General features: G+C 40.9%; 1 protein-coding gene across 2 annotated transcripts in view; it reads left to right on the top strand.

Annotated features, from left to right (window-relative positions):
- GDA (guanine deaminase) overlaps positions 1-21924 on the top strand; it is a 111752-nt gene that overhangs the window by 14639 nt on the left and 75189 nt on the right. The window lies entirely within an intron of this gene.

Below are 21924 nucleotides of genomic sequence, written 5' to 3'. Positions count from 1 at the left end.
CCAATTTAGTAACTGCTATCACTGTTTACCCCTTCTAAAGATATGATTAGACTTCGTTAGTAATGTTAAACTTTTCAAAGAGATGGTGAGTGTCATCTTAAAACTTACTGGAGATTGGTTTTATATTTAGATTTACATAACTGCTTATGTGAATATTTTTGAATATGAGGGAAATTCCTTCACTGTCTCAGAACCAAGCAAGATTCACCTGTGTTTTGTGTTCATTTGCCTCTTAAAGGCAAGGGTTGAAGATAAATGGGTAGCAATGGCTACTTTATATTTTTGGCCTTAACTATGCCAATCTAATTAGAATTCCCTGTATTTAAAATGGTTCGTTTTACTTATTGAAAGGCATTTTGTGTGGTTTATGTGTAATATTAAAAATTATATAACACTTCACACATTTTACAGATGATCCATAAGGTCACATGCTTTTAAAATAGTAGCCAATTAAACTTCACTCTTGAATTCTTTACCAGAAAAAAAAAAATTTTCTTGTATTGCTTTCATAATTTAAAACCAATTTATTTTATATTAAAATTTATATTTTTCTTAATTACAGTAAAAGATGCATAACATACAATTTACCATTTTAAAGTGTATGATTCAGTGTCATTTATTGTATTCAGAGTGTTGTACAACTACCACCACACTGACCATGATCTAGTTCAAGAATATATTCCTCACCCTAAACAGAAGCTCATTGCCCATTAAACGGTCACTCCTTATTCCCTCTCTTCTCTTCTGCAACTATCACTAATCTGCTTTCTTTATCTACTTGCCTATTCTGGATGTTTCAGATAGATGGACACTTATAATACATGACCCTTTGTGTCTGGCTTTTTTTGATTTAGCATGTTTTCAAAGCTCATCCATGTTGTGGCATGTGTGACAATTCATTCCTTTTTATGGCTGAATAGTATTCCATTGTGTAGATATACCACATTTTGTTTATCCTTTCATCAGTTGATGGACATTTGAGTTGTTTTGCCTTTTCACTATTTGTCAGCAGTGCTGCTATGAATATTTCATGCACAAATTAAAAAATCCAGTTCGTTAAAAAATATCTTTGTGTGGCTTCCCATTGCCTAACCCTGTGATAAACCCAGGCCCGGCCTTGCTGACTGTTTGCCCAACCTTCCATGTTGTTATATTCCTTTGTGTCTTTGTCTATGCTCCTTTTTCACCTTCCATCTGTTCGATGATACACCTTTCAAGATTCAACTTAGGTGTTACCTCCTCAATGAGGTCATTGCTGACACAGCTCCTGGCCTGCCTTCTGGATGGAATGCAGTGGCGTGATCTTGGCTTACTGCAGTTTCCACCTTCCGGGTTCAAGTGATTCTCGACTCTCAGCCTCTTGGGTAGCTGGGACTACAGGTGTGTGCCACCACCCCAAACTAATTTTTTTTGTTGTTGTATTTTTAGTAGAGATGGGGTTTTACCATGTTGGCCAGGCCGGTCTCAAACTCCTGACCTCAGATGATCTACCCACTTTGGCCTCCCAAAGTGCTGGAATTACAGGTATAATCCATTGTGCCCAGCCTGCGTCCCGCTTCCTTTTTTTTTTTTTTTTTTTTGAGACGGAGTTTCGCTCTTGTTACCCAGGCTGGAGTGCAATGGCTCGATCTTGGCTCACTGCAACCTCTGCCTCCTGGGTTCAGGCAATTCTCCTGCCTCAGCCTCCTGAGTAGCTGGGATTACAGGCACGCACCACCATGCCCAGCTAATTTTTTGTATTTTTTTTAGTAGAGACGGGGTTTCACCGTGTTGACCAGGATGGTCTCGATCTCTTGACCTCGTGATCCACCCGCCTCGGCCTCCCAAAGTGCTGGGATTACAGGCGTGAGCCACCGCGCCCGGCCCCGTTTTCTACTCAGTGCCTCTTTTCAACGCTTACTTGATCTCATGAGTCTCCCCTAAACCTGACCTTGAAGGCAGGTTCATGACTTTATCACCTTTGTGTCTACAGCACTTAACACATGGTAGACACTCTGATGAATATTTCTTTGCTAAATGGTGCTTGGATTTTTTTCACCATAGCATGACCAAGTTATCTTCCAAATAACCAATTGTTTGAATAAGAACTCTGGTTTTTTCTAATCTAGATGCCAATGTATTTGGCTACTGGGAGCTACAATTAGTTTCATGTTCTGGTGAGTAATTAAGAACCCTGGAAGAGTACATTTTAATTAGAACTCTGAGACCTCATAAAGTTCTCAAATGCCTTTAACTTGGACTATGTTAAGGACCTGAAATAATGTAGATTATAAAGGCCTGCTTGCTTCTTTTGGTTTTGTATTATGGTTTATTAAGTGTTTGCTTTTCCATAAGATGGTAATTTACTTGAAATGTTGCTTGTAAATGCCACTTATAATTTATAGTCCTGGAACATGATAGACCCTCCACGAGCAATAGCTCTTATTAACCGTGGCCTGTCCACCATAGTACTTTACACAGTGCTTTTGTGCAAAATCAGCATTCAATGCATGCTTTTGAATGAAAGAATAAATAGAATGGGTATATGCTTTGCACAGAGTAGGCGAGAAATAGTTAACATCCTCAGATGGTTGTAGCCAACGTGCTTGAAGGTGCAACATAAGAAGTAACATTGTTGGTGACTTCCACACATAGAAGCAAAGTTTTTCTCCTGTGCTATTTAACCTATAAATTGTTTCCTTTCACCCCATGTAGACTCTGATCTCATGTACACTTTGACTCTTTTTGAAATGCAAAACACAGAAGCCATTCTGGGTTCCGGGGCACTTGTGCCTCCTCACCTTCCCATGGAGCGTGAACTCAGTGGTCTGTGGCACTAGTGTGCTTGGAGCTCATGAGAGCTGACAATAGCTGATGGAAAGCGAGGGCCTCAAGGTCTTAGGGATAAAATGGTAAGCAAAAGAGATGCGGTTCCTGACTTATTTGCACTCGGAGTCAATAATCAAATTAGTGTGGATAAGTATACAATTTCTAAAAAGAAAAAATGCAGAGTGCCATGGAGATGTAAATCCAGAGGACTTGGTTTATTTTGAGGAGAAGCTTCAAGAATGTAACCCTAAAGAAGTCATGTTGGAGCTGAGTCTGAAAGTTAAATGGGAATTAATTAGGCAGAGAGAGGGAGGGGAAAGGTCTGTCTGTGCAAAGACCCAGAGGGGAGGAGGAACCAGGAACCATGTGGTAAAGGATGGAGGAGGAGGGGGGGTGGAACTAGATGAGGGCAGAGAGAAACAGTAGTCATTCCCATTAGCCCAAGAGCAAGGGAAAGCCTGTGAAGGGTGTTAGAGGAAGATAGATGAGATTTACATTTAAAAATATATTAAAAATAATTTCAGAATCAGGAGCAGAATGGAGCACAGCAAGACTAGCTGCTGGAAGAGGTGAGTTAGAAAAAGACTGCAGTGGACCACAAAAGAGAGAAGTAGATGGTGATGGAGATGGAGAGAAACAGGGAGATCTGTGAGATGAGAAGGAGGCAAATCAATGGGATTTGATGAAAAATGGATATGGAGGGAGAGGGAAGAGCTTTCCTGGCTTTTAGGCTTGTACAACTGGATGGATGTGGTGGCTGTCACTGAGTGATTGAAGTCAAATAAAATACAGAGACAAATCTCTGAAACTAAAACATTTTATTTGGGAAGAAAGAATTAATGGCACTAGTAAGAGAGCTGGCAAGTTTTGATTGAAGTGACGGTAACACGTAAAACTATTCTTAAAGTCACAGAAGATTGTTTCAGCAGCTACTAGATAAAACTGTTTTCAGGTGCAGTAGGCAGATTCCCCAGCGCTTGCATAGAATTACATTCTTAGAGCAGTGTTTTGCTCCTTGAGTGCTTTTACCATGATCTCTTTATTTTAGTTGGGCATGACAAGAACGACACAATTTGTTGATTAACCTTCACATAGGGGAGAGAAGTAGAGGTCCAGTCAGGGAGGGTGGATCCAGAGGTCTGCTTCGGTCATGCTGAGCTGAGATGCTTTTGTGACATCCACATGGAGATGTGAAGTAGATGTTGATTTGCAGTCTGGAGCTCACAGGAGATATCTGAATGGGCCATAGAAAATGTGGAGCAAAGGTTGAGGAGACAACAGGAACTAGACTAATTCCCGTTGTTGAGTTTAGAGTAAAAGAGAATGAGTAGGATAAAAAGGACAATGCGAATGTCAGAGGAAGACACGGGAGAGTATTGTCACAAAAAGCAAGAGATGGGGATACTTCAGGATGGAGGGAGTAGGGCGGCTGTCATGTTACTGAAATGTAAGGCCAACACGGAAAAATGTCCAATGGATTTAGCGACCTGAGGTCACCGTTGACCCTAGGAAGCTTATTTTAGCACACAGAGAGGGTGGCAGTCGGCTTGGGCTGGCTTTTGGAATGAGTGGAAGACAAGGACATGCAGATAGTAATCACAGACAACTGTTTCGAGATTAAAAGAAAGAAAGTATAATGTTTGGCCGGGCGCAGTGGCTCACGCCTGTAATCCCAGCACTTTGGGAGGGTGAGGTGGGTGGATCACAAGGTCAAAAGGTGGAGACCATCCTGGCAAATGTGGTGAAACCCCGTCTTTACTTAAAACACAAAATTTAACCAGGCATGGTAGTGCGTGCCTGTAGCCCAGCTATTTGGGAGTCTGAGGCACAAGAATTGCTTGAATCCAGGAGGTGGAGGTTGCAGTGAGTGGAGATGGCACCACTGCACTCCAGTCTGGTGACACAGCGAGACTCCATCTCCAAAAAAAGACTGTAATGTGTAATGTTTTATCATATGAGAAAAATAATAAATTGCCTCTCACCATAAGAAAATGCAAGTAAGCTACATACATTTTATTCCCCCACTGCTTACCAGAGGACTTTCATACAAACGTTTGCACTGGTGGCATTCTGAGGAAAAAATGCTCTGGCTGTCCTCTGCACTTCACATACGTTGCTTAGGTTTCTGTGAGTCTTGAAATTTCAGGTGACTTCTTCAGTGTGCACATTCAGTCTACTGAATCACAATTCACTTGTGTTCACATTCCTGTATTTGTATGATGTTCCCCAGCTTTCCTGTATTGTATGTGAATAACTTCTTTCCAAGTGCATTTCAAAAGTTAAGTAAACATGCTGCTGTTGCCCATTTACAAATACTTAATTTCAAAGGATGCCAAGCATTGGCAAATATGTATGTGCCAGAGCTTAGAACTACTTGCAGCCTTCTTAATAATCATTTTACTACTTATCTCAGAAATATCATCTAGTATTTCAGTGTCACTGGAAATCTTGGTAGGTAGTCAGTATTTTTGTTTGGAAGTACAGGATATCAGTAGTGAAACACTTCATTTTATTAATGTCAAACAAGTAAGGTATTATTTTCCCATAAATGTGAGATTGTTTGAAATGAAAACAAACAAAACCAGGTAAGACAATAGAAGCAGATGTTTTCTCTGTTCAGAAATACGGTTGGTATGTGAGGTATGTGTAGGGAATGGCTAAAAAGAAAAATAAAATTTAAAATGCAGTTTGGGCCAGGTGCAGTGCCTCATGCCTGTAATCCCAGCACTTTGGGAGGCCGAGAGGAGTTCAAGACCAGCCTGGCCAACATGGTGAATGAAACTCTGTCTCTACTAAAAATACAAAAATTAGCCTGGCATGATGGCAGGTGCCTGTAATCCCAGCTGCTTGGGAGGCTGAGAGGGGAGAATTGCTTGAACCCGGGAGGTGGAGGTTGCAGTGAGCCGAGATCATGCCATTGCACTTGGGTGACAGAGAAAGACTCTGACTCAAAAAAAAAAAAAAAAAAAAAAAAAAAAAATCAGTTTGTTCCTAGGGAAGCATTTTAAGATTTCCCCTGCTTCCCCAAGGGAACAGAAAACATCTTACCTCTTCTTCTGTTCCTCCCTTCTGGGTGAATGACTGTACCATGAAGATTTAATCTAGTTGAGAAAAACAACACATAGATGACTCACATTAAGAGGGAAGTTACAACCTTTGTATATGTGAATGGAGGCTTGTGTAATGATGTTTTTCACTGTCCTGACAATCAAGTGGGAAGGAGAAAAATAAGATTTATGCTAGATTTATTCCAGCTGAAATTAAAAGGAAGACTACCCCTGTGATCTAGACAGGATTGGATGTTTCAAAAGTGTCAAATCATTGAGCAGATGGAGTAAGTGAGAAGACAATAAGAGAACAAGATGTGGAAAGGAAATGATTTAACAGTTATGCGGTGTCTTCACTCCTATGCAGGAGTTGAAAAAGTTGATCTCATGGAGATAGAAATATAATGACAGATACCAGAGACTGGGAAGGATGTGTGGGTGGGGTTGGGGGTGGGGGGATGAAGAGAGGTTAGTCAATGGGTACAAACACAGTTAGATAGAAGTTATAAATTCTGATGTTCCATAGCAGAGTAGGGTAACTCTCGTTAGCAACAATGTATCTTATATTTCAAAATAGCTAGAAGAGAGAACTTGAAATGTTCTCAAAACATAGAAATAATACTCAAGATGAGGGATACCTCAAATACTCTGACTTGATCATTATACATTCTATGCATGAAACAAATATCACATGTACCGTATAAATATGTACAATATTATTTATCAATAAAAAAACTTAAAAATATAATTGTGCCAATATAAACGTATAAATCAATTTATATTTGTTCATGTCTTTTGACTTCTCCATCTTTTTGTTCACACTCTGAATGCCCTTACTTTCTTTTCTCCCCTATGTATACCATACTCATCGCTTTCTACAGAAAACACCTTGGTTATTCGGTCCTCACTGATTTCCTTTTTCTCAGAGTTTTCACAGATCAGTCCATAGTACCAATTTGGTGCTTAGAAACATATCATTGTGCATTGTTCTCGATTTTTCATAGGCATGTAAATTTTATTTCCCCCACCAGAAAGTAAACTCTTAAAAGGCAAAGATGATTTTGAAACTGACCCAATAGTTCCATAGACAAGTTTTTTGTGGTTGTTGTTGTTGTTTTTCTTCTGATAAACATAGAAAGTGTGCTTTTGGTCTTACAGCTTGAAACTTAAGTTTGTTTTGAGTTCCTTGTTCAGGAAAGGACCCCCAGGCCTCTCAAAAGTATCAAAAGAACTGGAACTAACCAGATACTGCATCCAGACATTGAAATGCCAGGCTTTTCATTCATCATGATTGCTTCCTTACCCCTCTGGAGTTCCTGTTTTCTCATATCTTTCTTCCCTGCTGTATAAACCCCTAATTTTAGTCAATCAGGGAGATAGATTTGAGACTGATCTCCCATCTCCTCAGCTGCAGCACCAGATTAAAGCCTTCTTCCTTGGCAATCATTGTCTCAGCGGTGTTTCAGTAACAATTTCTTGTACATTTATCTGAACCCTTAGCAGTCTGATGGGCATATGATGCACATTTAAGAAATATATGATAATTCCTTGAACTGTTATTAGTTGAAATGCTGCATTTCTGAACATGGCAAAAAGTGGTCTAAGAAGCACAGTTTAAGCATCTTTCTGTCCAATCCTGGTATTTCTGTTCCCAGCCTCTGCCTGCAGTGTGTGATTGGCATACACCGTCTCACAGGCCCTCAGCATGCACAGGTCTAACTTTCACAGATGGACCTGGAAGATAATTTGTAATTTTGTGGAGGCGTGTGTTCAAGAGCAGCACACTGGTGCACTGATCGGTATCCCTTGACCAGCCAGCGATCCTTGCTGCTCATCAGCATCTATACCTCAGTGTAATTTCTTGTCCTTATCATATATGCAGAAACTCTCAAGAAGTAGTTGAAAAACAATCAAAGCTTAGCATTTTAGTTAAGTGGTATAGTGCTTTTGAGAAAATTGCTGAGCAAATGAAGATGTGCACCTATCGAAGTAGTTTATTTTTACTAGTGTTGCTACTGCCATAGGCTATAAACTCCCTGAGGGCAGGGATTAGGTCTTGTTCACATTCCCTAGTGCTGGGGTACTGTCACCTGGGAGATAGAATGTGCTCAGCATATATTTGAGGAATGGCTAAGTAAGGAAATGGTTCATCCTAATAAAAGGAAAAGATTGGGCAGGGTGAGGTAGCTCATGTCTGTAATCGCAGCACATTGGGAGGCCAACGCAGGAGGATCACTTGAGCCCAAGAGTTTGAGACCAGCCTGGACAACATAGCGAGATCCCTCTGTACAAAACAAGCAAAAAAACATGAGCTAGGCATGGTGGTGTGTGCCTGTGGTCCCAGGTACCCAGCAGGCTGAGGTAAAGTATGGTTTGAGCCCAGGAGGCTGCAGTGAACTGTGATTGCACCACTGCACTCCAACCTGGGCAACACACTGAGACCTTGTCTTTTTTTTTTTTTTTTTGAGCTAGAGTCTTGCTCTGTGGCCAAGGCTGGAGTGCAATGATGTGATCTCGGCTCATGGCAATCTCTTCCTTCCAGGTTCAAATGATTCTTGTGTCTCAAACCCCCAAGTAGCTAGGATTACAGGCATGCACCACCATGCCCTGCTAATTTTTGTATTTTTAGTAGAGTCAGGGTTTTGCTGTGTTGGCCGGGCTGGTCTCAATCTCCTGGCCTCAAGTGATCTGCTCACCTCAGCCTCCCAAAGTGCTGAGACCCTGACTTCAAACAAACAAATGAAGAATGTATAGCACTTATTATGTGCCAGGCACCGCTCTAAATCTTTTACATGTATTAACTCATTTAATCATTCCAACAACCCTATAAATTAACTATTATTTATCTCTATTTTTCAGATGAGGAAACTGTCACCAACAGTTTGAGTGCCTTATTGAAGGTCACATAACTGGTTACTGGTAGAATTAGGATTTATAATCCACATGGTCTGGTTTTACATTTAGCAGCTCTCATATGGAATAAATTAAATCCTATACTGCTATTCAGATATTTGTGAGGACAGGAAAGCCTCAAGATACAGTCACTAGCCTCTGTTACAAGTTTTTTCTTTCTTTCTTTGTTTTTGCTTTTGGCTTTTTGTCTTGCCAAGGCAAACTCCTGAGGGATTCTGGCAATTTGTTAGTAAACTTTCTAAACCCTTCCAAGACTGCCAGATCACTAATTCTTAATCAGTTTTCATTTACACTTTATGTTGTTTCATTTTGGGGCTTTAGAAGCAGGTGAAGATATTGGCTTTGGGGAGTGGGAAAAAGTTGACCAGTAATTGGCATGGCTAGCATCTTTATACAGGAGAGGAATTTTCAAGGCAAGTAGCTGGGCTTGTTCTGAGTTTCTTTTATTAGTTTCAGGAATTAGGCTTGTTGAGTTAAGTAAATAAAGCTCACAATATGTTGATCATGTGAAACGTAATGCTAAGTCTATTTTAGAGCCACGGTGAAGAGGACATAGATAAACAAGGAGGAGAGAGTGTCAAGTTACATAGAGTATTTCTTACTGGACTCAGATTTTATCTTTAAAATCTATTCTTTGGAAATAGAGCCATGATCTAACTTAATGTGCTACTCTGAATGCATGCTTTCTCCATGGCCACTATAATTTCTTTGCACGTTCATATCAATTTTGTAAGACTTTGTAAATAAAACTGTGGACTAAATATCCTGGTGTGACTTATTTAAAGAACTCTCTCAAATTGCAGGCACAGTCTTGGGAGTTCTGTTTGGCAGAAACAAACTGGACCAACATTTTGCTTTTCTGTTATCCTCCAACTTCTTATATGCAGTCAATTTGATAATAAACAAGCTAATGAGTTCACACTAGGATTAGAAATTATAAAACATTTGGTTTTCTAGGGGAACTGGGAATGGTTTTATAATTAATGTGACAGAAGAAAAACTGAAGCAGAGATGTTTTTAATTGCACCATATATGATAGACAAAAAAATAAAAAAATCATCCTTCAGCTCTGAGGACAGATAATGGTCCTCTGTATCTAAGCATCCAGGGGGCGGTGTTCTCTGTTATTCCATACACCGGTGTCCCAGTGATCAAGTGCAATGAAGAGAGACAAGTTGTCTATTAAACAAACAGAATTAGGCATAAATATTTTTTCCCCTTTAATATTAGGGGATATGACAAAGAAGATCATTTTTTCGTTACCATAAAAATACAACAGGGCCGGGCGCGGTGGCTCACGCCTGTAATCCCAGCACTTTGGGAGGCTGAGGCAGGTGGATCACGAGGTCAAGACATCGAGACCATCCTGGTCAACATGGTGAAACCCCCGTCTCTACTAAAAAATGCAAAATATTAGCTGGGCATGGTGGCGTGTGCCTGTAATCCCAGCTACTTGGGAGGCTGAGGCAGGAGAATTGCCTGAACCCAGGAGGCGGAGGTTGCGGTGAGCCGAGATCGCGCCATTGCACTCCAGCCTGGGTAACAAGAGCGAAACTCCGTCTCAAAAAAAAAAAATAAATAAAATAAAACAGTAAAGTTGAATTAGACCAGCAGATTTGATTAATGAATGCTGTGCTTATGAGAACACATAATTATTCCTGAGCTCTTGCAATGAACCAACTGCAGTAACTTCTGGGGCACTTATACATATTACTTTTAAAGATAGAATCTTGCTTGGCAAAAATGGCTCTCCTAGTTCTATATAAAAGATACAGCAAGAAGCAGTGAATGTATATATAGACAAAGAGAAAAATAAAGCTCATAGCTGTCTTCATACCAGTATAGATCTTTCTTAGCACATAACTAGATTTTTGTGGAGTTGTATGTAAAAGAGATTTTACCAGTTAAATGATGTAAAAAACGTATTTGGGTACAAGTCGGTATAGCTGAGCTATGTAAAAGGGATTCTGTTACTGAGAGTTGTTGATCATGGGCTAGTCAGTATCCTTTGTCAGCGTGCCTGTCTTCCTCATTTGTAAAATGGATATGGGGAGGCTTGCTATTTCCTTACCAGCCATTTCAAATACATGTCTCCCAATACCTTTGTGTTTCAGAGTTCTTGTTTTGTTTTACCATGAACGAATCAGCAAGAGCTGCAAGTTAGCAAACATTTAAGGAGTGCTTGCTGTGTGCCATGATAGATGATACGGGCCCAAAGATGAAGGCGCACTGTCTCTCTACCCATGAGATCTAGTGAGACCAGTGAATTATTATTGTTGTTGTTGAGATAGGCTTTTGCTCTTGTCACCTTGACTGGAGTGCAGTGGTGTGATCATAGCTCACTGCAGCCTTAGTCCCCCCGGGCTCAAGCGATTCTCCAACCCCAGCCTCCCAAGTACAGGTGTGCACCACCATAGCCAGGTAATTTTTATATATTTTTTTAGAGACTGGGTTTTGCCACGTTGCCCAGGCTGGTCTTGAACACCTGATCTCTGGCAGTCTTCCCCCCTTCAGCCTCCCAAAGTGCTGGGATTACAGGTGTGAGCCACCGTGCTCTCTGGGTCAGTTTTTCAACTCTCTCTCCTTTTTTTTTTTGAGATGGGGTCTCGCTCTGTAGCCCTGCAGTGGCGCGATCTTGGTTCACTGCAACCTCCACCTCCCGGGTCCCGGTTCAAGCAGTTCTCCTACATCAGCCTCCCAAGTAGCTGGGATTACAGGCACAAACCACGATGCCCAGCTAATTTTTGTATTTTTTAGTAGAGATGGACTTTCACCACATTGGCCAGTCTGGTCTTGAATTCCTGATCTGGTGATCCGCCTGCCTCGGCCTCCCAAAGTGCTGGGATTACAGGCGTGAGCTACTGTGCTCTGTGTCATTTTTTCAGCTCTCTTTGGTAGTTCATGTCTACTTTCTCCAGCTATGTCTCATCTATTGTATAGTCCATCTGTTAATCTTGTCTAATCTATTGTATATTCCACCTGTTAACCTTGTTATAGCAACAATTATAACTTCAATTTCTGAAAGTTCTACTTGGTTCTTTTTCATATTTGCCTGATCACTTTGATGGTCCCTTGTTGCTTGTTCCACTTTGTGATTCCACTCTTTATTTCTTTAAAATGTATACTTGTGTGTACTTTGTATCAGAGCATCTGGACTCCTTGAGATTCTAAATCTGGACTGTGTAGCTTCTGCTAGCCTTTACCTCAGACGGTTTGTTCCTTTGATTTTGATGAATTTGTTTTATGGGTTCAGTTTTGGTTCATCTTCACCTGGGAAAATCTGGAGGCTGAAATTCAAGATGTGATCCTCCAGAAAATGTTTTATTGTTTCTGTTCAGAGATGGGGACCATTGGGGCCACCATGCATTTTGTCTGCATTTATTGTTCACTGCTTCCTTTTCAGCTTAGAATCTCTTTTTTTCTTCCTCTTTTCGTCTTTAATCTTCATACTCTTCCTTAGGTCCTGCAAAGTGCTACCTGAAAGGTCTTGTGCATTGTAATGTTATTTTATAACTTAAACGCCTCCAGGGTATCTTGCCCACCGTATTTCTGAAAGTGAAATTGCTGTTATGGAATGCTTACTCTGTGCCAAGCATTCTTTTGAGCCTTTTACTTGTGTTAGCTCATTTAACACTCACAACAACTTCATGAGGAAAAGTAACAATTTATTCTCATTTTACAGGTGAAGAAATTGAGGTGCAATGCGATTAAGTAACAGGTTGACAATGTTACACAGCTGATACATACTACATGGGTTGATAGTAGATCTGGGATTGTAAGAAATACCTTCAAAAATCCAGGTGCAGTGGCTCACACCTGTAATCTCAGCACTTTGGGAGGCTGAGGCGGGTGGATCATGAGGTTAGGAGTTTGAGACCAGCCTGACCAACGTTGGGAAACCCGTCTCTACAAAAAATACAAAAATTAGCCGGGCATGGTGGCAGGTACCTGTAACCCAGCTACTTGGGAGGCTGATACCAGAGAATCGCTTGAATCTAGGAAGTGGAAGTTACAGTGAGCTGAGATTGCACCACTGCACTCCAGCCTGGGTGACAGAGCAAGACTCTGTCTCAAAAGAAAAGAAAAGAAAAGAAAAGAAAAGAAAAGAAATACCTTAAAAAATTATGCATGTGATAGGAAATTCAAAGTGCACGAAAAGATATATAGTGAATGGTAAGTCCTTTTTTTGTTCCTGTGCCCTAAACATGCCATTGCCCCTCCCAGGAGGCCATCGTTACCAGTTTCTTAGATATTTTTCTAGGGGTGGTGTACAAAACATACAATCTAATATATATATTACAGTATATCATATTTATTATACATTATGTGTCTGCTTTTTCCAGAAAAATAGAAATGACAAAAGTAACATTTCTTGAATTCAAACCTAGGTCTTCGTGGTTCCTGAGTCTGCACACTTTGGCTTTTCACAGGATGCTGATTTGGGCTTGACATCCTTAGCTCCTCTGCACTGAACTAGGATGAGGGTTAGAGTAAAGGCTGGGGTTAGGGTTTGTGCTAGGTTCTCCTCTCTAATCCTTACACCTTGCCTAGATGTGGCCTGTGCAAGTGTGTTTTAGGATTGCTGCTTCCTGGGGGGTGGGATGGAAGGCACGATACTCAGCCTTGCCCATCTACTCTGCATCCGTATTTGTTAGTTTCATATGTTTAAGGATAGGCTTTTGTTAGCCACTTACTCTATTTTGAAACTCCCTCTTCTCTTTTCTTATTCTAGTTTTTTCCTTCCTTCCAACCCTCCTGCAAACATTTATTTGAGTACCTTTGTGTGCCTAGCATTCTATTTGGTGCTGGAAATACCAAGGTACAAGAACACCACTGTCTTTGAGGAGGTTGCACTTCAGTGGGAGACAAATGCCCTAGGTGCAAATTATAACACAGTGAGTTCAGTGCTTGTACTAGTTTCCTAGGGCTGCCGTAACAACTTATTATGAACCTGATGGCTTAAACAACACACGCGATTCTCTCACATTTCTTGAAGTCAGAAATTTGAAATCTGTTTCCCTGGTCCAAAATCAAGGTGTCATCAGGACTGCACTCTCCTGGAAGCTCTAGAGGAGAATCTGCCTCCTGCTTTTCCAGTTTCTAGAGCCACATTCCTTACATGCTTAGTTCCACCCTCCACTTCCAAAGCCATGAGTGCGGCATCTTGCTTAAGTGATCACATTGCCTTCTTCTGCTCAAATCTTCCTCTGACTTCCCCTTCTTCTTCTTTTTTTTTTTTTTTGAAATGGAGTCTTCTGGAGTGCAATGGAGTGACCTTGGCTCACTGCAACCTCTGTCTCCCAGGTTTAAGCGATTCTCCAGCCTCAGCCTCCTGAGTAGCTGGGACTCCAGGCATGTGCCATCACGCCTGGCTAATTTTTGTATTTTTAGTAGAGATGGGGTTTCACCATGTTGGCCAGGTTGGTCCTGAACTCCTGACCTCAAGTCATCCACCTGCCTTGGCCTCCCAAAGTGCTAGGATTACAGGGGTGAACCACCGTGCCTAGCCCTGACTTCCCCTTCTAAGGACACTTGTGATTGTATTTAGGGCCCACCCTACTAATCTGAGATAATCTTCCCATAGCAAGATCCTTAATTTAGCCATGTTCTCAAAGTCTCTTTTGCCATATAAGGTAACATTCACAGATTCCTGACTTTTATAGAATTCTGTTCTTTTGTCCTCTTTCTCTCATTCTCTCTCTCTCTCTCTCTCTCTCTCTCGCTGTGTGTGTGTGTGTGTGTGTATGTGTGTGTATCCTTAACAGTTTCCTCCAGACCTGGTGTGCCACCAAGTTGTGGGGGTCCTTCCTCAAAACACCACCCATGGGGCATTCCTTTTTCTTCTCTCTCTGCTCCTCTCTACATTGGCTGATGCCCTTATTCAGATAAACATTCAAATGGTCAGCTAAGGGCTCTCCCTGTCTCAGTGCAACCCTCCCAACTTACCTTACGACCGATGTTCCATTAATTGTTCTATGTGACTGTTGTTTAAAAACTTCTAGAGAATACATTCTGAACTCCTTAGCGTGACACTTCACGGTTCTCCGGAGTTCGAGACCTACATTGACTTCATTTACTTACTCATCAGTTGCTCATCAGGATTTCTCATGTGTTAAGACTGTGCCAGGCACTAAGTATGATAGTGGGTAAAAGTAGGCAGGTCCACCCTTGGGGATTCTGCTGTCTAATAGGAAAGACAGATATGAATAAAATAATAATTATGAAGAAATGTGAAATTGTGAAATTGCAACTGCAATAAAACAGCAGCTCAGACTTACGTAATGCCTGCCATGCATCTAGCCTCATTCTAAGAATTTTACATATACTGTCTCATGTAATCTTCACAACTTGTTCGTAACTGCTACTTCCTACTTTATGGGTGAGAAAACAGGCAAAGAAAGTTTAAGTGATTTGCCCAAATTTACACAGCTGGAAAGGATTTAAGCCAGGCAGCTTGGTTCTAGATTTTGTGTATGGAACCACTGTCGTATTTCGATAAAGGAGAGATGCCTGGTGCTATGAAGATCATTAACTGGGAGTGGGGCCAGGGTAGAAAGAAGCAGAGAGAAGCAAAAGTGCCTCACGGGTGATGTGTTGAGGAAGGTACACAACTTGGTGGTATAGCAGGCCTGTTGGGAACTGTCGAGTATATATATATATATATATATAGGCACTAAGTATGACAGTGGGTATAGAGTATATACATATACTGTATATATACTCTGAATGAGAGTGGGATGAATGAGAGTGGGGATGGAGAATTGGAAAAGCTTTCTAAGGAAGGGACAGCTAAACTGAAGTTAGAAATATGCATTGGCATTAATTGGACAAGAAGAAAGAAAAAGTGTTCCATCCAGAGGGAAGGTCATGTGTCAAGGCCATTTGGAGGTGAGGAGCAGAGTGCTTATGGGGTCTGAAATGGGACCAGGTGGAGCCGAGAGAGCAAGGCAGAGGGAGGAGCAAGGTACGGGATTAGGCTGGGGAGGCAGGTAGGTGCCAAATCACCCAGGATCTATAGGTCATATTATAAACATTTTTCTTTATCCTAAATGCAATGGGAAGCCATTGCCATTGGGTTTTTGTTTTGTTTCATTTTTCTGAGATACGGTCTCACTCTTTCATCCAGGCTGGAGTGCAGTGGTATGATCATAGCTCACTGCAGCCTTGAACTCCTGGGCTCAAGTGATCCTCCTGCCTCAGCCTCCCAAAATGCAGGACCGCATGTGTGAACCACCACACCCAGCCCCACTGAGGTTCTATTCACGGGGTACAACAGAGCTGTGTCAGAGGTTTCTAGATTGTGCCCTGAACTGATGTGGTCTCATTCTCTGGAACAGGGAACCCAGGAAAGAGACCACATTCAGGAATAAGACCATGGACTCTGTTTTGGACCTGTTGACTTTGAGAAACACTAATGAGATATGATGGAAAATTTCAAATATTTGGATCTGGAGTTCATAAGAGATTCTGGGCTGGGCCTTTAAGTCCAGCCTTTGTTTCATTCACAAGTCCTACTTGTGAGACTGCATTAATCTTCTGTTGTAGATTTGAATGTGGGGTGAAAATCAGTCAGAGTGGGAAGAATTAATTTTAGAGACCTTTTCCACTTTCTACTTTTACAAAAGAATGCCATTGGATAATCATTTATCCTTCAATGATAGGAACTAGTTTTTGGAAATTGTGATTTGAGTCTGTTATGAGGAAACTGGCAAGACAAAAACCAAACAACCAGAAAGCTGTGTTAGAAGGCTTCTTAAGACTGCAGTGTAACCTCAGTGTTCAAGTCAGAAAGGAGTGCGTTTGTTAGCTACTGCTGTATAACAATTTACTCCAAAACTTGGGGGCTGGAAACAACAATAAAAATGTATCATCCTCACAATTTCTGTGCATCTGGGAATCTGGAGGCAGTTTAGCTGAGTGGCTTAGCTCAGGAGGCCAGAGGTTTCAGTCAAGATGTTAGTGAGTGCTTGAGTCATTGGAAGGCTTGGGTGAGGTTGTGGGATCCACTTCTGAGGTTCACGTTCATTCACATGACTACAAGCTAGGGTTGGCTGTTGGCAGGAATCCTTGGTTTCTCCCCACAAGAGCTTCTCTCAGAGCTACTTGAGTGCCCTTAACCTATGACTAGAAAGCTCCCCCTAGACAACGCAAGAGTGAGAAGGCCAGATGGAAGCCACCCTTTTTATGAGCGAGTCTTAAAACTTGCAGCGTGCGGTGAGTGCTTCATTGCAAGGAAGTCCCTATGTTTGGCCCACCTCAAGGGTGAGAGAGGGAACTTGGCTCCACTTTCTGAAGGAAAGAGTGTCGAAGATTCTGTGGGCATATTTTAGAACACCACATGGGTGTTTGAAATCTGAGCTGTCGACAGGGCCTCCCCTCTCACCCTGTGTAGGAATTAATTTCGGGTACAGCATCCCTGACAGATGGTCGTTCAGCCTCTGCTTGCCACTTCCAACTACGAGGAGTTCACTACACTGTGAGTCAGTGAATTCCATTTATATCCAGTTGTTAGAAGCTTTTTCTGTTCAAGAAATTGAAAGCCCTGTTGTGGGTATTCCATTATTGAAGCTGGTTCTGCTACTCTAGAATGACACTTTTACATGATGGCTTTTCCAATATTTGCAACTGTGATAATCTTAACTTCTCTTCTCCAGATGAAAGTTTGTCAGTTCCATTCAGCACTTCCCCTTGTGTTTTAATTCCAAGTTTCTTCCACATTCTGGTCACCCTCTTGTAAAAACATTCTGATTCAGTTTATCCTTCCCAAACTGAAGACAGACTAATAGTTCTGTAGCCCAAGCTAAGTATAAATGTACACAGCAAGGGTTTCCTCACTTTGCATAATAGTGGAGGATTGAAAAATGACTATGAAACCTGAAATAATGCAAAGTAATCTTAATGGGAAAAATGATGATCATTCTGAGACCTTTAAAAACGTCTGTTTTTTGTGTGTGTTTTTGTTTTTATTTTTTTTTGAGATGGAGTCTCACACTGTCGCCTGGACTGGAGTGCAGTGGCACAATCTAGGCTCACTGCAACCTCTGCATCCCGAGTTCACCCAATTCTCCTGCCTCAGCCTTCTGAGTAGCTGGGATTACAGGTTCATGCCCCCACACCTGGCTAATTTTTGGTGTTTTTAGTAGAGAATGGTGTTTCACTGTGTTGGCCAGACTGATCTTGAGTTCCTGACCTTGTGATCCACCCACCTTGGCCTCCCAAAGTGCTGGGATTATAGGCATGAGCCACTGTGTGTGGCCAAAACTTCTGTTTTTAAATAAAACTTCTTAAAATAAAATTTAAAACTTCATATGGAACCACAAAAGAGTACACATAGCCAAGACAATCCTAAGCAAAAAGAACAAAGCTGAAGGCATCACACTGCCAGACTTCAAACTATACTACAAGGCTACAGTAATCAAAACAGTATGGTACTGGTACCAAAACAGAGACATAGACCAATGGAACAGAACAGAGGCCTTGGAAACAACACCACACATCTACAACCATCTGATCTTTGACAAACCTGACAAAAGCATGCAATGGGGAAAGGACTCCATGTTTAATAAATGGTGTTGGGAAAACTGGCTAGCATTGTGCAGAAAGCAGAAACTGGACCCCTTCCTGTCACCTTACACTAAAATTAACTCCAGATGGATTAAATATTTAAACATAAAACCTAACACCATAAAAACTCTAGAAGAAAACATAGGCAAAACCATCCAGGACATAGACATAGGCAAGGACTTCATGACTAAAACACCAAAAGCAAGGGCAACAAAAGCCAAAGTAGACAAATGGGACCTAATCAAACTCCAGAGCTTCTGTACAGCAAAAGAAATAATCATTAGAGTGAACCAGCAACCAACAGAATGGGAGAAAATTTTTGCAATCTACCCATCTGACAAAGGGCTAATATCAAGAATCTACAAAGAACTAAAACAGATATACAAGAAAAAAACAAACCCATTCAAAAGTAGGTGAAGGATATGAACAGTCACTTCTCAAAAGAAGACATATATGAGGCCAAAAAACATATGAAAACATGCTCATCATCACCGATCGTTAGAGAAATGCAAATCAAAACCATATTGAGGTATCATCTCATGCCAGTTAGAATGGTGATTATTAAAAAATCTGGAGACAACAGATGCTGGAGAGAATGTGGAGAAATAGGAACACTCTTACACAGTTGGTGGAAGTGTAAATTAGCTCAACCATTGTGGAAGACAGTGTGGCAATTCCTCAAGGATCTAGAAATAGTAATTCTATTTGACTCAGCAATCCCATTACTGGGTATATATCCAAAGGACTATAAATCATTCTATTATAAAGACACATGCACACGTATGTTCACTGCAGCCCTGTGTACAATAGCAAAGATGTGGAACAAACCCAAATGCCCATCAATGGTAGACTGGGCAGGGAAAATGTGGCACATATACACCATGGAATACTACACAGCCATAAAAAATGATGAGTTCGTGTCCTTTGTAGGGACTTGGGTGAATCTGGAAACTATCATTCTCAGCAAACTGACACAAGAACAGAAAACCAAACACTGCATATTCTCACATATAGGCAGTGTTGAACAATGAGAACACATGGACTCAGGGAGAGGAGCATCACATACTGGGGGCAGTTGCAGGGGGCTGGGTAGGGACAGCGGTGAGGGGAGGGTGAGGAGGGATAGCATGGGGAGAAATGCCAGATATAGATGAAGGGGGAATGGAGGTAGCAAACTACCTGGTTTTGTATGTGTCTATGCAACAACCTTGCATGACCTGCACATGTACCCCAAAACCTAAAGTAAAAAAAAAAAATTTATTTCAAATTTAAATGCAAAAATTCATAGAACTAATGTTCATTTAGTATTCATTAGTATTATGTAATTAAAATATTACATATTACATTAAAAATAGAGAATTTAAAATAGAGAATTAAAATATTTTTGCAAAAGAAAAAAGCAAATAAAAACATCACTAGTAGATTGAATAATGCTTGCTTCCTTCTTCTTCTTGTATAACTTGTAATACAGAGTGAGCATCTTTGCTTTGGCAAATTGTCATCCTGCTTTTAAAATTTGTGTCAGCTTTCAACATTATATCCTTTGAGCTTTCAGTGTTACAAAACATCTCTGAGCTATTTCTCTGAGAGTTCCTTTAATGTGAAGTTGTTTTTGCTGGTATCATTTCCTTGGAGACACTGTTAATCACTCTCCACATTTATGTGGATAGGTCCTCCAGCTTTAGACTTCAGTGTCTCTGACAGTGGCAGTGACCACATCGCCATGGTTAGCCATATACTTACATTTAGGTCAGATTCCATCTCACTGCTGTATTGTCACTGTTCACTTCTTTGCTCTACTTTCATTTTTGTTTACCAATTCACTTTCTCAATTATCTGTTCTTATAAAATGCCACATGGGTTTACTGCTGGGAAGCAAGAAAGCAACACAGCTACATGCTTTGATGTCAGCGTGTGACCCGAATGATAGATGCACAGTGACTAGCCACACATACTTTGGAATAAGGTGTGTGATTGATCACTGATCATGATGCACACCTGTTTTGTATATAATGATTTGTGGACTGCAGAAATAGAAGCTAAGTTTGCACTTTATTCAATTACGCACAGTTACTATACCATGGTAACTGATATTTGCACCATGTTGTTAGGGAACTGGTATTATTTAACTAAATCATGGTATTGGAAATTCGTGTACATCAGATCCATACAAAGCAAAGTCTGCCTGAGTACTTACATATTTGACCAGAGTTGGAATCAATTTTTTTTTTTTTTTTTTGAGGTAGAATTTTACTCTTGTTGCCCAGGCTGGAGTGCAATGGTATGATCTCTGCTCACTGCAACCTCTACCTCCGGGGATCAAGCGATTTTCCTGCTTCAGACTCTCGAGTAGCTGGGATTATAGGCGTGCACCACCATGCCTGGCTGATTTTTGTATTTTTAGTAGAGATGGGGTTTCACCATGTTGGTCAGCCTGGTCTTGAACTCCTGACCTCAGGTGATCCTCCCGCCTCGGTGTCTCAAAATGCTGGGATTACAGGCATGAACCACTGTGTCTGGCCTGGAATTGATTTTTATGTTCTCTGCTGCTTATTTTAAACTCATGGTCCTTGCTGTGATCAAATCTCATATGTCTTCACCTATGCATTTGAATTGTGTAAAATATAAGTGTAGTATTTTACATACATTCCAGTTAGCTTGTGGTTTATTTTTGACATTTAAAAATTTTTTTTGATACATAATATTCTTACATATTTATGGAGTACCTGTCTTTTTAGAACCAGATTGTGCTCTCTAGTAAATAAACTGTCCCTTCCAAATTGTTACCCTTTCACACTAAGCCATTAGCAAGAACATGGCTAGGGCCAAGCTCAATGATATGTTTCCAGAGCTCTCCAAGAGCTCTCCAGCCATACTTGCCTCATCCTATTAATCAACCTTTTGAGTAGGAATGCATAAGCAGCTATGAATTTCCCCAACTCTGCTGTCATCCACCGTGACCTTTTTGAGCTTGTCCAGCAAAGTTATCTGTCTGGTGCCGTCAGATGCCTTTCTGAAATCAAAGCATATTTGATCAGTAATGGTGTCCTGAAATACCACTCTGGTTACCCTATCAAAAATTAACACTATGGATAATACCTTATGTTTACAGAGAACTTTTACTGTTCACTGGAATGTTTGGCGTATCTCCATTTTAAAATACTTTGTCTACATAGAGTTGAAGGGAGATATGGCAGATATCATTACTGTATTTTCAAAATGATAAATTAGAAAGGTTAAGGGATTTGCCCTTGTTCACAGAGCTAGCAAACAGCAGAATCTTGATTGATCCTTCAGTAAATCCAGTGTGTTTTGACCATCTCAAACTATCTCAGATGAGGTGACTACAGTCAAGAAAAAGGGGGTTTCTGCAGTGTTTTCCTGTCAGTGATTGATTACGATAGATCAGTCTTATAACCCTCCTCCTATAGGGTCTGTATTGGTTTCCCAGGACTGCTGTAACAAAGTACCACAAACAGGAGGCTTAAACAACAGTAATTTATTGTCTTACAATTCTGGAGGCCAGAAGTCCAAGGTCAAGGAGTCAGTAGGGTTGGTTTCTTCTGAGGACTCTGTTCCAGGCCTGTCTTCT

Source organism: Aotus nancymaae, unplaced genomic scaffold (genome assembly GCF_030222135.1).
Source record: "Aotus nancymaae isolate 86718 unplaced genomic scaffold, 86718_ANA_hifiasm-v0.15.2.pri h1tg000041l, whole genome shotgun sequence".
Lineage (NCBI taxonomy): Eukaryota > Metazoa > Chordata > Mammalia > Primates > Aotidae > Aotus > Aotus nancymaae.
The sequence above is the reverse complement of the archived record's forward strand: the minus strand, read 5'-3'. Positions and strand labels throughout refer to the sequence as shown.